This window comes from Triturus cristatus, chromosome 9 (assembly GCF_964204655.1).
Source record: "Triturus cristatus chromosome 9, aTriCri1.1, whole genome shotgun sequence".
Classification (NCBI taxonomy): Eukaryota; Metazoa; Chordata; class Amphibia; order Caudata; family Salamandridae; genus Triturus; species Triturus cristatus.
Genome location: NC_140592.1, coordinates 905,339,441 through 905,353,479, shown reverse-complemented (window position 1 = coordinate 905,353,479; position 14,039 = coordinate 905,339,441).

The following is a 14,039-nucleotide window of genomic DNA, read 5'->3' as shown; positions in this document are numbered from 1 at the left end:
GAAAATAGTGATCCGGCCGGAAAACCGAGGCGATTTTCACCGACCGACACGAACCCAGAATCAACCCGACCGGCCCGTTCCTGCGATGTACGATTAGCGCAGTACGATGCAATGCGTGTAAAACCAGACCGACTCGCACGGAGACCAAGCCGCACGACCGACACGCACAGACAACCCGGCACACAAGCAATAGAGACCAACGTGAACGATGCCTACCAAACACAGAAGACAGGCAGCGTGAAAGAGGCGGAGAAGCCCACACGAGAAAACAGCAGCGTCCGTTTCCGTCACATGAACGTCTCCTACATGCCTACAAAACACAAAGGAAAAAACAGAAAAAAAGGACCAAACAAGCAATGACTAAGCCAATAAATACCCAACACAAATTAATTGGACAAAGACACACCCACAACTACAACTATATAAAGGACTACAATCACTTCCATCATCCCTTGCAAACAGGAGACACAGCCAGCAGCAAACACCAGTACACAGCAACCACAGACACACTCACAACTCACCCATCACACAACTCACACACCATCATCACCTCATACAAAAGCCCACACACATTCACACAGCAAAATCAACACAAAACCAACATCACTTGCACCCTCACACACACATCCCTCACCACCACCACCCATCACCATGCCTCCAAAGAAGAATCCAAAGTTCACAGATAGTGAGTTAGAAGTGCTGGTAGACGAGATCATCAGAGTAGAGCCACATTTGTTTGGTACATTGGTTCAAAAGACCCCCATCTCACAGAAAACCAAGATGTGGGCGAGGATTGTGGACAAGGTGAACGCACAAGCACCAACATTGCGCACAAAGGACGATATCCAGAACAGGTTGTTTGACGTGCGCAGGAGGGTCAAGAAACTCATCGAGAAAGATCACGCCTTGAGTCAGCGCACTGGCGGTGGCCCTCCTGCCAAACCAGTCTACTTCAGGACCTGGGAGGAGAAGGTGCGGGACATCCTACCACCAGAGAGCGTCCATGGCCTAACAGACATCCCAGAGACTGGTGAGTACACAAACAACAAACCCAAGATTGTGTGGCAAGGGGACAGTGAAACCATGTTCCCCAAGCAAACCTACACTAACCAATAGATAATCAACCCAAGATGTGTATGCCAGTCACACAAACACAATACCTGCCATCTCATAGTGACTGGGGACTGTGTCATGACATGCACCAACCTACAAACAAATAGAGCAAGCCACTGGCACTAAGCCAAATACATCCAGCAAGACAGTTTGCCACCACAAACACACCACCTCACAGTGCAGCTGACTGTCAGGAAGGAATAGTGGGGATGCAGGTGAAGTGAGTGTAGCCAAAAGCATGATGGGGCCTGTAGTCACAGATAATGCTCCCCCTCCCGATTGGCCCATCAAGACCTCTCTGAAACATGCCCACATCACAGTTAGTGGAAAATGACTGACAAGATGGCTGACACTGGGTCCTGCTGTGGGGAGCACAAGGCCCTTCTAGGGCATGTGCGCAAATCAGAAGCAGGACACCACTGACTGACATCCTGAAAGACAACTTGCACGCCCTACAATGGAAGCACGTGTCATTATGGGAAGGAGGACTGACAGCCCTGACCATACTAATCAGCATGGGGAGACACCCCCCCAACACAAACTCCACACAACTCACCGGGTACAATGCTTTGACACACACCTCATTGAAATATCAGCAAAAGATCCCCTGTACTGGCTGCTGCTGTGTGAAGCACAGGGGCTCACTTGGAACTTGAAGCCAAACAAACACCAGTATTTCACTGTCAACCATCTTGCCATTGCTGTCACACCCCCTCACAGGGAAGCAGAGTCAAGAGGGAGGAAGCATGGGCATGCTGGGAAGGGGGGTGTAGCCAAGAGTATGATGGGACTCGCAGTCACAGACAACCTACACCCACCCACATGGCCCAGCAAGACCAACCTGAACCATACTCGCCTCACAGGGAGTGGGAAGGGACCGACAAGATGTCTGACACTGGGCTCTGTTGTCGGGAGCACAAGGCCATGCTGGGACTGCTAGCCAAACAAACACCAGGATTCCACAGTCAGCCATCTTGCCATTGCTGTCACACCCCCTCACAGGGAAGCAGAGTCAAGAGGGAGGAAGCATGGGCATGCTGGGAAGGGGGGTGTAGCCAAGAGTATGATGGGACTCGCAGTCACAGACAACCTACACCCACCCACATGGCCCAGCAAGATCAACCTGAACCATACTCGCCTCACAGGGAGTGGGAAGGGACCGACAAGATGTCTGACATTGGGCTCTGTTGTGGGGAGCACAAGGCCATGCTGGGACTGCTAGCCAAACAAACACCAGGATTCCACAGTCAGCCATCTTGCCATTGCTGCCACACCCCCTCACAGGGAAGCAGAGTCAAGAGGGAGGAAGCATGGGCATGCTGGGAATGGGGGTGTAGCCAAGAGTATGATGGGCATCGCAGTCACAGACAACCTACACCTACCCACATGGCCCAACAAGATCAACGTGAACCATACTCGCCTCACAGGGAGTGGGAAGGGACCGACAAGATGTCTGACACTGGGCTCTGTTGTGGGGAGCACAAGGCCATGCTGGGACTGCTAGCCAAACAAACACCAGGATTCCACAGTCAGCCATCTTGCCATTGCTGTCACACCCCCTCACAGGGAAGCAGAGTCAAGAGTGTGAAAGCATGGGCATGCTGGGAAAGGGGGTGTAGCCAAGAGTATGATGGGACTCGCAGTCACAGACAACCTACACCCACCCACATGGCCCAGCAAGATCAACCTGAACCATACTCGCCTCACAGGGAGTGGGAAGGGACCGACAAGATGTCTGACACTGGGCTCTGTTGTGGGGAGCACAAGGCCATGCTGGCAAACGGCCAACAACAAGATCAAACTCTGTCCGTGACAAGCTGGGAAAAAGTAGTGTACAGGCAGGCATCTGTTATAAAAGTAGAAAATGTCATGTTTGTGAACCAACGATGCATGTAGAAACATAAATCACATTGTGTGTCTCTTCCAAACACAGGTCGTGCTGTGCACCCACTGACAAATGACGAGGATACCCAGTCCCAGACTCTGTTGGACACTGAGCTCTCTGGTCTGACTCTCACACTGTCCTCTTCGGATGACGACGACCAACCTGGCCCCTCCGGTGTGAGCCATCATGCAGCAGCAGCAACATCTGCCCCCCCTGTACCCACGCCTCCACCATCTGGACACCGACAGGGCACCCCCGCCAACACGGACAGACCAAGGACAATCAACACCCACAGCACAGGGACACAGGACCCCCAGAAGCTACAGCCAACACCACCAGCAACACCACCCAAGGGGTCCCAGGGTCACCTGTGCGTACCGCCGCTGGTCCTGCCCATGTGGAGAGGGGTGCTGGGAGGGGTGGGAGGCACAGGGCACACCTTGCAGAGGGGTCTGGACTGCATGATGACTCCCAACTGGCACGCATCATAGATGCGTACCAGGATAGCACCGGAGGATTTAGCCAGGTAGTGGGGATCCTCAAGGACATAAAACAGGAGCAGGTCGCCCACCATGCCCTCATGGAAGCAAAGTGGGATGCCCTTACTGCGGTGCATCGGGACATACTACAATGCCTCCACAAGATCAACACCAACCTGTCCCCACCCCCCTGTGTGCCCACAATATCTGTCGCAACACCATCTGCCAGCGCCACAGGGAGGGAGGAGGACTCTGGCGGAGATTCCCCTGCACCACAGAGGCCTGCACATGAGGATCCCCCCCCAGAAGAAATGGGGTCGTCCGAAGAAGGACATGTGAGAGGCAGATGTCCCAGCACATCCCACAGGGCCTCTAAATCTGTTCTGGACAATGTTCTTTGTGCGCAACCCGTTCACCTTGTCCAATCGCACACAACTCGCCCACATGACATGGAGGGTTCATGTTGGGCCAATGTATCAGATGACTGTGGACTTTACTCTGGACATTTCATATACCAGCACGTCCAATTCAAATGTGAACTTTGAATTTCCAAACCACTGTACAGCACCCAACATCCTGTGCACCTCACTCACACATGTTTGTAAATAAACTCACCAGTACACCATACTTGCCTCTGTTGTGATTCAAACTTGTCATGTTCAGGGCGAAGTCGATCTGCTACACAACACAGTGCATGCCAAATACTGCAACAATGTGACCAACGTAAGGTCAGTCATGTGACACATGTGAGGGAGACACACCACTATGGCAACACAAAACATACTCACCATGGCCATGTGACTCATCACACACAATGATGTCGACCTGAAACACATTGGCATGCACAGACACAACACCAAGCACGGTCAGTGGTAACAAGTCCACAGGTGGGGTAAGCAAATATCACTCAGATGTGGGAAGACAGACAACGCACATAACAAAGCGTAGCACAGGTTCATTACACACCAGCAACACGTTTATTCCACAATAGTTGCACGGTAATTCTACGTAACAGTGGACACACGCTCACAATGTTTTGGAGAATGGAAGTCCAGGGATGTGTGGTACATCAGTTGATGGGAATTCTCAACTTCCACACTGGTGTTGGCTTTTGGGTGTTGGGGGTCAGTGTTGACCACACAACAGGCAAAGGACCCTGGGAAGGACAGACAAGATACAGTCAAAACCACAGACGAACAGGAGAGACATGCAATACACATGCACAAAACATGTTGCAAAACACCTACACAAACACTAGTTAGCAGTACTACCCGATTGTGGAGTACACACCACCTGAATGGACACATCACAGCATGCATCCAGTCAAGTGGCACACAGACACACTCAGACAGCAACAGAGCTGGCTCAACACATTGCTGGCTACCTCCATATATTCACATAACAACCCTGGAAACTCACTTTCAGGTGAAGAAGTTGTTAATGAGCTGGGAGCGGAAGTCACCATCATCTTCATCATCACTGGCATCCTGGCCCAGGCTGGGATCCTCCACAGGATGAGAGGCACCTCCTTCCGCACCGCCATGTTGTGTAGCATGCAGCAGACCAGTATTATTTTGCACACCTTTGCAGGCTCATATGGGAGGGCCCCTCCGGTCTAGTCCAGGCAGCGAAAGCGGCTTTTCAGGAGGCCGAATGTCCGCTCAATCACCGTCCTGCTCCGACCATGTGCCTCATTGTAGCACAGCTCGGCTGGTGTCACAGAATTCCTGAGGGGTGTCAGCAACCACAGCATGTTGGGGTATCTGGAGTCACCTACACACACAAAAATGAACAAGTAGATGAGTTTGGTAGGAGTGTGGAATACAAAAATGACAAACACACACAAGGAGAGACAGTCAGTACACACCGACAAGCCAGGCACGCTGAGCTGGCATCTGCGACATCAGCGTTGCAATGTGACTACTCCTCATTATATAGGCATTGTGCGCCGAACCAGGGAACTGTGCACACACATGTGTGATCAACATGTCAGCAAGACAGACCACCAAGGCATTGATCGAATGGTAGTGCTTTCAGTTATGGTATTCCTGCTCATGTGCCTGTGGTGGTATCAGGGCAACATGTGTCCCGTCAATGGATCTAATGACATTTGGCATCCTCCCCAGTGTATAAAAGGCATCCTTAATTTCAGGGAGTTCATCTTGGCTCGGGAACTTGATATACAGGTCGAGGAATTGCAATATCCCCTCCAAGACATCGCGTAGCACCCGACTAAACATTGTTTGTGACATACCACCAGCAGTAGCCACAGTGTTCTGGAAGGTACCAGTAGCAAAGAAGTGCAGGGCTGCCATCACCTTCACCTCTGGGGTCAGTGCTGTAGGGTATGTCCGACCAGTTAGCAGATGTGGCGCCAACTGCTCCGCCAACTCCTCAATCAGTGGCCTGGTGATGCGGTACTGTCTGATGCTGTCGCGTTCCTGCATGGTTGCAAGGTCTGGGAACGGACGATGCACAGCTGGTGCCCTGCAGTACAGAGATGCACAAAGGAAGATTGTCAGTACATCCCCCCATGTGGCCATGACCACGATCACTCTCACATGCTAGTTCATGACATTACACAATGTACTGAGGTGTGTGCTGTTGGTCATGGACACATATGTCACCTACAAGACCGCCACCTCACATCTCAATTCCACATGTCCACATGAGTCCCATGTAGTGCAATGGGCTAATCATCTGGCTGCGTCACCCAACCTATGTGCTGCTGCAACGTTAAAAAAACCCACCCCAGTGACAAATAAAGACTCATGTCTCCCAGGCATCACAGATCTTTGCCATGCAGAAACCCAGGCTCCCTGTATTGCCACATCAACACAGCAATGGATATGGCGTAGCACGTACACACCACAAGACAAGCGTAAGTCCCACAGGTAGTGGCCACTGTTGTCCATGCTGGCCCTACATGTACGTCTCTTAGACACACACCCCATCAAGGTTGCTGCATATACCACATGGATGTGGAGACTGTCACCCATTGGTAACATGTGATCAGACACATCTGAGACACAACATGCCTCAGACTGTGGGTGCACATCAGTATTGGGGCTACAGGTCTCACTGTGACGTACATGCCATCACCCTCAGGACTCAGGGTGTATGTGACATGCCCCAAATATATCCAACCTGACACTGTGGCCTTCACTCATGCCAATTACTGTCCTATTGCACATCACAGTGCTAATGTGCACAACACACAAAGGACTCTCCCCCATGTACAAGATAACAGCCTGGGAGTGGCTGCACAAAGTGCCAGACAAAAAAACTGCTGTGGCCCCCTCAAACACCCAGGGAATGCAGCCTCACATGCCATGGGACACTGTGTGGCCAATGCTATAGTGTGGCAGGTGTGTGCAGGTGTCCATGGCCAGTATATGTGTGAGGCATCCGTCTAATAGTCACACTAATGCGGTCCGACGCGGGTGACAATGCGTACCAATTGCACGGGTCAAGTCTGAGCCATGCATACGCCTTGTCATTGAATGCAATGAGGTCCAACGCGGGTGACAATGCGTACGCATTGCACGGGTCATGTCCGAGCCGTGCGTACGCCTTGTCATTGAATGCAATGAGGTCCGAAGCGGTGACAATGCGTACGCATTGCACGGGTCATGTCCGAGCCGTGCGTACGCCTTGGCCATTGAATCATATGGATACGGGTGCATGTGTACATTCAAAATACGCGTTGTACAATCAGTTGAATGAGCCGGGCACACCCATTGGCTCAGGACTTTCATGGAGACGGATGCGGATTCAAAACTTGTACGAGTTGTGCACTGGAAATTCAGTTGGATGCCTACAACAATGTTGCAATTTCAAGTGTTCCATGAAGGTGAAGATTTGAACGATGCGGAAGGCGTGTACGAGTCGTACTTTTAAATGGATTGGCCAGATTCATAGAATGCAACCGTGTTGGACCTATCACTTTGGACACATGGCACAGAGTCTGCCTCTGCAGCACAGATATAAGGCTGGCTGGACCCCAGGGAGCTCACTTGCCTGCACTACATGCTACTGGACCTCATCCCTGCTACCACTGCTGCTGTCTATGCATCTTCTGGCTCCTGCTATGGCACGTACACTGGAGAGGGCCCCAGCCGTCACTGAGGAGGAGAACCAGGCCCTGCTGGACGTGCTCCTTCCAGAGTACAGAAAGCTCTATGGGACACCAGGGGAGCAGGTGAGTGTGCTGTCCACTGCCTTCCTAATTAAGCATGTTGTCTGACTAGCAGTACTAGCAGTGTGTACAGCAGTGACAAGCATTGTCACTGACTACGTTCATTCCCCAAAGTGTGTAGGGACATGTACTGAATATTTGTCCTGCTGCTAAAGTGCATTTTTGCCAGCTTAAACTATCCATGCATTGTTAACATGTCAGACATGCATGTGAATTTTAATTCCCCAGGGTTGCACTACCTGTGTAATTATGTTCCCTTTGTGATGATGACATGTATATCTAAATGTGTGCTGCATACATCTGGGGCATGTGTGTTAATGTACTTTTCACTTTGTCCTCCTCACAGGTTGATGCCCACCAGAAGCAGGAGATCTGGCTGACCATCGCCCGGGCTGTTCGTTCTGTGCGGGTCTACAAGCGCCGCATCCGCAACTGCCAGAAGAGGTGGCAGGACCTTCGGGGCTGGACCCGGAGGATAGCTAGAGTCCAGCTGAAGCTGTCACCTCCACGCAGGAGGGGCGGACACCGGACCCTGACTCCCCACATGCTCCGTATACTGGTGGTTGTCTTCCCGGACCTGGCTAGGCAGCTGAAGGCCAGACAGCAGCAGGAAGGAGGTAAGTCCATGCCTGATCTGTGTACTATGTCTGACATGCAAATAGCAGTCTTTTGTCCGGGTCACACTCCCACATTACGTAGTTCTTGTAGTCTCCAAATCAGGTCCCTCATCTGTGTGATGCACCCTCCTCGTCTGTTCCACAGGTGTGGCCCCTACAGTCTTTGTATTGTGTCACTAGGGCACTGTGTCCCTGCAGTCAGCTATGTATCAGGTACCAGTCAGCATCAGTTCCTGTGACTCTGTTGTGTGTGTCATGGATGGGTCAATTGTTTGCACAATGCCTGAGATCTGACATGTGAACTGTGTGTGCCCTTGATATGTGTACCAATTGCTGGTCTGACTCGCAACATGTTTCTGGGGTATTCAATACAAAACCATGGAGCAGGGTACTCCAATTTTTGGGCATCAGGAGTAGGTATGGCAAGTATGCCACAATTGCTTAGCCACCTAACTACTGTCCGGGGCAAAACACTGTTTCACTTAGTCCTGCCCAGTCCTGCCCCCTCAAGGGCATTCAGAAACACTCTGTAATCCCACTCCTGTGTGTGAAATTGCAGGTTGTGCTTCATGACATGTGCCCTCAGGTGTGTGCCTCTGTGTCATTAGGGTGTGGCTTGTTGCTACGTACAACTGGGGTGTCCATGATTCCGAGGGTCAGCATGACATCTGCAATGTGACTGTGGGAGATAAGACCTGTGTGACAAATAGGTGTGTAAGCATCTGACAGCACACAATGGTGTATGCAACTCTGTCCCTCATGCAGCTGGGTTATATGCATGGCAGACTGTGATGTGTTAATGTACATGGATTCGTGTTTGCTGAGACTCATATGTCTGATTTTCATGATGTGGGGTCTTCTGGGTCCTAGATATGTTGTTTGCATGGGATAGGCAAGTGCGCCGGTCATCTGTAGAGTCAGATTTGCCCCTGAGCTAGGATTGTGAGTCAGTGCATATTGTTGTTGTCTAGATGCCCAGCCCCTGTGACAGGAGACAGTGTTGACTGACTTACAGGGCATCCCAGTACCATGGGATTGAACTGGCTATGAGTGAGCCTGCGTTGTGTTCAAGTGTGCACCATGCACCCCATTGTGGCCTTGCCCATCAGGACATGACTACATCATAGAGTGTGTTGCTGGCATGCATCCCAAGCATGTGAAATGAGTCTCTGCCCATCCCTTCATCCGGACACCTGTGCTGAGTCAGTCACAAGAGATGTGCTGTGGGTCTAGTGACATACTCCTACATGTTCACTTGCATGTACAACTAATGTGTGGGTGATGCATGTTGGCACATTGGGGTATTAGCATCCAACATGCAACAGACATATGTGTGCAAGTCAAGGTGGGATATGTGTGCCATGGTTGATGTTGGAAATGACAATTGTCTTATTCTAAACAGTGTTGGCACTTTGAGCTGTGTTCAGCTGATGATGCCAGCGCTTGCCCTGTGATGTGATGTACTCACTGTGGTGTGTGCAGTCGGTGCAGGTGACTGATGTTGTTCTGTTACTTCCTATTCCTATCCAGACACATCCACGGCCACAGGAGGGGACAGCTCCACGGAACAGGAGGAGCCACAGAGCCTTACAGGGACAGAAGGAGAGGAGTCAGGTGGACCCAGTGGCACGGAAGGCGATTTCAGCCACACAGAGGAGTCGTCAGCACCATCCCCCCCAGCTGAAGGCCACACCAGCTCTGAGGATGACTGCCCTGTGGAGGCAGGTGTCAGCAGCCACCAAACCCCAGCTAGTGAGGTTGTCTCCGCCACTGCCACCACCACCACCACCCCCCTCCCATTGGCTCCCATCCCAGAGGTCCCTGTGGGCTCCCGTGTTCGTGAGCATGTCTCCTTTGTGCCAGGCACCGCACCCCCTGCCCCTGTGTCCCCTGCTGCCCTGAGTGAGGAGTCTGTGGACTTACAGAGACAGATGCATGTGGGGCAGACGTCGATGCTGAAGGTCCTCCATGCACACACAGGTCTGTTGACACAACTGGTGTCATTCATGGAGGGCATTTTCTCAGGCATGTCTGCCCTACAGAGGACCAACCAGTCCGTGGCCTCCTCCCTGACGGCAGCAGTATCGCTCCTCCAACAGTCCCACACCCCTCCTACCCCTGCAGCACCCACAATTCATAGCACACTACCTGCAAAGCACAGAAACCCCCAAACCAAGGGCTAGACGTGCACACAAGCAAGCGCAGGGGACTGATTCCACACTCACAGGGGCTGGTTTGCTGACACACACACAGTCATCCACAACCACTCCACAGTCCTCTGAGACCTCTCCCTCCCAGACCCCTTCCCTTGCCTCACCTGCAACCCCATCCCCCCAGAAGCTCTTCCTCTGTGACATTGGCCTCTTCCCCACCGACCCAGCAGATGCTGATTACAAGGGGAGGAGGAAGTCCCCACACACAGAAGGGAGTGCTCCTCACACCCGGACACCCTCCCCCAGGTGCACTCAGACCGAGACGCCCTCCCGCAAGTCCCCCCGGCGCAAGAAGAGCAAGACCCCCCCATCAGCACGCAGCTCCAAGGCAAAGTCTCCGTCCTCCATCCCCCAGGCTACCACTCCAGAGGTTCCCCCGCCACTCCCTGCCCTGGATTACCCCACACAGATACACCATCCCCACTAGCACTTGCTCCTCCACACCTGGTCAGACAGTTGCTGCCACTGATGTGGGGACCGTGTCACCACCCCCTGCCCTGCAGACCTAACCTGTCCCCCATTCCGCTCCCATGGATGTAGGCACTGCTTTGGAGTCCACGCCCACCCCGTCTGACTTGAGCACTGCAGTGGTGAGCCAATCCACTCCATCTGACCTGCCCACTGGAGTTGTGCCGGCACCTACCCCATCTGACTTGTGCCCCACAGTTGTGACAGCACCCACCACTTCAGTCATCTCCACTGCAGTTGCAAGTGTCTCACCTGCATCCCCCACCTCTTCACTGCCTCCTTCTGCTGCGTCCTGATCCTGTCCCTGCGGTGCCTGGCCTGCCCCCATGTATGCCCCTCCGAGGGGATGACCCCGGTCCGTAGCAGTGCAGGCAAGCAAGGTGTGACAGTTGTCACTCTAGTTCACTCCTTGGCAATTTGACATGGACTGGCCATTTGCCTTTTGGTTGCACAGACGTTTGCGAATTTCATATACTGAATTTGTGACTCTAGTTCACTCCTTGCCCTTTGGACATGGATTGGCCATTGGCCTTTTGTTGGAACAGACGTTTCACTTTTCATATGCTGAATAAAGCTTTTTACTTTGTCCCTGTGAACTTGATTTAGCTGTACATCATGTTGAGGTTGTTTTAGATGCCCTTGCACCTGTAATGCTTGGTTTACAATGTTACATACTGATGTGTTGATGTGAGGTACTCCCTGTGATCCATGAGATATGTATCCTATTCTGGTGGGTATCCATGTCATCCTTTGCAGCTACCTGGGTGCATCTGGATCAACCATTTGTGTACATCTCTCTGTGAGCATTTAATTGCCATGGTCACATCTGTGGCTTGCACCCCTGCACATATGATGTGCTTCCCATTGTCCAATTTGTCACTTCCACATACTTCGTGCTCATCACTTCTGGCCCTACAGGTGTGGGCATCATTGGTATAGGAGCAACTGGGTCCTCTGTGCAACTTGCTGTACATATGTATTGAGTATGTGCAGATGACTTAAGGGAGACTCACGTACCCAGGCTGTTGTGACCAGAGCCTTCATTGTGCGGTAACTGATGGCTGACTGACCAAGTGTTCTGCAGACATGAGTGGGACTTGCGGTGAATATGTTTGGCACAGCTGAGCTCCCACAGGAGTTGTGTCCCCTCAAGTTAGTGTGTTGTCCAGTGACATGGCCTGGGCCCATGGTGTGTGTTGTGTGTGCATGTGTGTGTGTCCACATCCCTGTTCATACACAGGCAGTGTTCCCTTGATATGTACGTGTTGTTGATGCTTGCTGAGTGGTACTGGGTTAATCCCACTACTTTTCCAATGGGTTACCAGATGTGTGGGTGCATGACTCACTACTGTTAATTGGTGTATTATCATTGTGATTTGTCAGTTCTGAGTGTTGATGATGTTGTCAGACACAGATGGGGCACAGTGAGGGTTCCTCAAGGCACTTGTTTGTTTGCAATATCATGTAGTTGTCCCTAGGTGGTAGTTTTCAGTGATTGAGACATTTGTATGTGTGTGTGACTGCTCCCACTTGTCGAGTTCACGGCAGCGATGCTGGCAGGTGTCAGCATGGGTGCCTTGTGTTCCTCCTTGGCATCTGCATAGTCCTGGGACAGTGGCAGGGATTGTGAAGGTCAAATGAGCTTTGAGGTCATGGCCATGTCCGCATACTGTGCAGTGTGTGCCCAGGGTTGTAAACAGTCCTTGTGTGATGTGTGTGTGCACCTTAGTTCCTGCCAAAATTCCTGTGTTTGTCATGTGGGCATGTGCAATGTCACCTCTCCATGTGGGCTTCACAGATACACATTGTTGCAGTTCAGGTGTGTGGTGTTAATGGTGGACTGATGTGAATGTTTGAATGGATGGTCCCTTAGCTCCCGTTTGTCCATGAATGAGGGGCCATGCTGATTGATTTGTGTTTGTGTATGTGTGATGTACGTTTGTTGCACAGGACACATGTCTGGGTTTCCCAGTTTGTACGACATCTGCCTTTGTCATCACAGTGGAGGAGTCATGCATGCTTGTGTCACACCAATGTCTGGGGATTGTGCTGTTGTGTGTCAGTGTCTTGCTTTGTTAGTTGGTGTTCATTCCAGCAAGTGTCACATGTGTCTGTTGTGCTCCCTCTCATCTCCCAACGCCTGATTGCCCACTGAGGGTGTCCCAATGATGGTTTACTTTTGTATGGCACTGTGTCCACATCTGTGTCACTGTGGTTCAGCCCCTCTCATGTGTTGTGTAGTTGCCTGTGGATACTGTGACACACACACACACACATGTTGTGTCCGATGTGCAGTGTGAGTTTGCCTGTTTGTGTTTGTGCATCTGCACCAGTGCATTGGTAATGCTGTTGTGGGCCTTTGTCTGGATGCTGTTTCTGTGATTTTGCATGCTGTCCCTGTGAGTCATTTCACATCATTGTGCACATTCATCCTGGTTGTTGGGTGCCATTTCTGGCATGGAATGTGAGTTAGTGAGCTGACACCTACAGTCTACACATGTTGTTTTGGTAGGTGTGTCTATTTTCGAGATGTGTGCATGCTTGGTGATGGTCACTTCTGCTGTTGTGTCATTGTACGCTGTGTGCATTATCAGCCCCTATGTGTGGTGCTTGTCTGCACATGGCCGAGAGTGTTATGTTTTCACAGCACTGTTTGCCTCAACACATCTCTGTGTGTATGGGACACAACCACTATTTTCCCCCAGAAGTGTTTGATGTGTTGGGAGCAGGGATCATACATGCTGTTTGTTATTTGCAGCTTTGACCATGATGACACTTACCTTTTGGTCACCACAATGCTCCACATCTGCTGCATTTGAGCCCCCACTTGACTTCTGTTCTACACAGTGAGGGGTTGTTCTTTTTACATTGCCACAGTGCTATGGTGATGCTTGCCTTGTGTATGTCACACTCATGTGTTGGTCACACATGTGCTGTTACTTACATTGTATGCTCGTAGCCATATTCACTGTTGTGGGCATTTGTCACAGACTACAAACTGTTGTCATGATGTCGTGGGGGATGTATTTTGCGGACATACTTGATGTTTGCGTATGCTGGATTTGT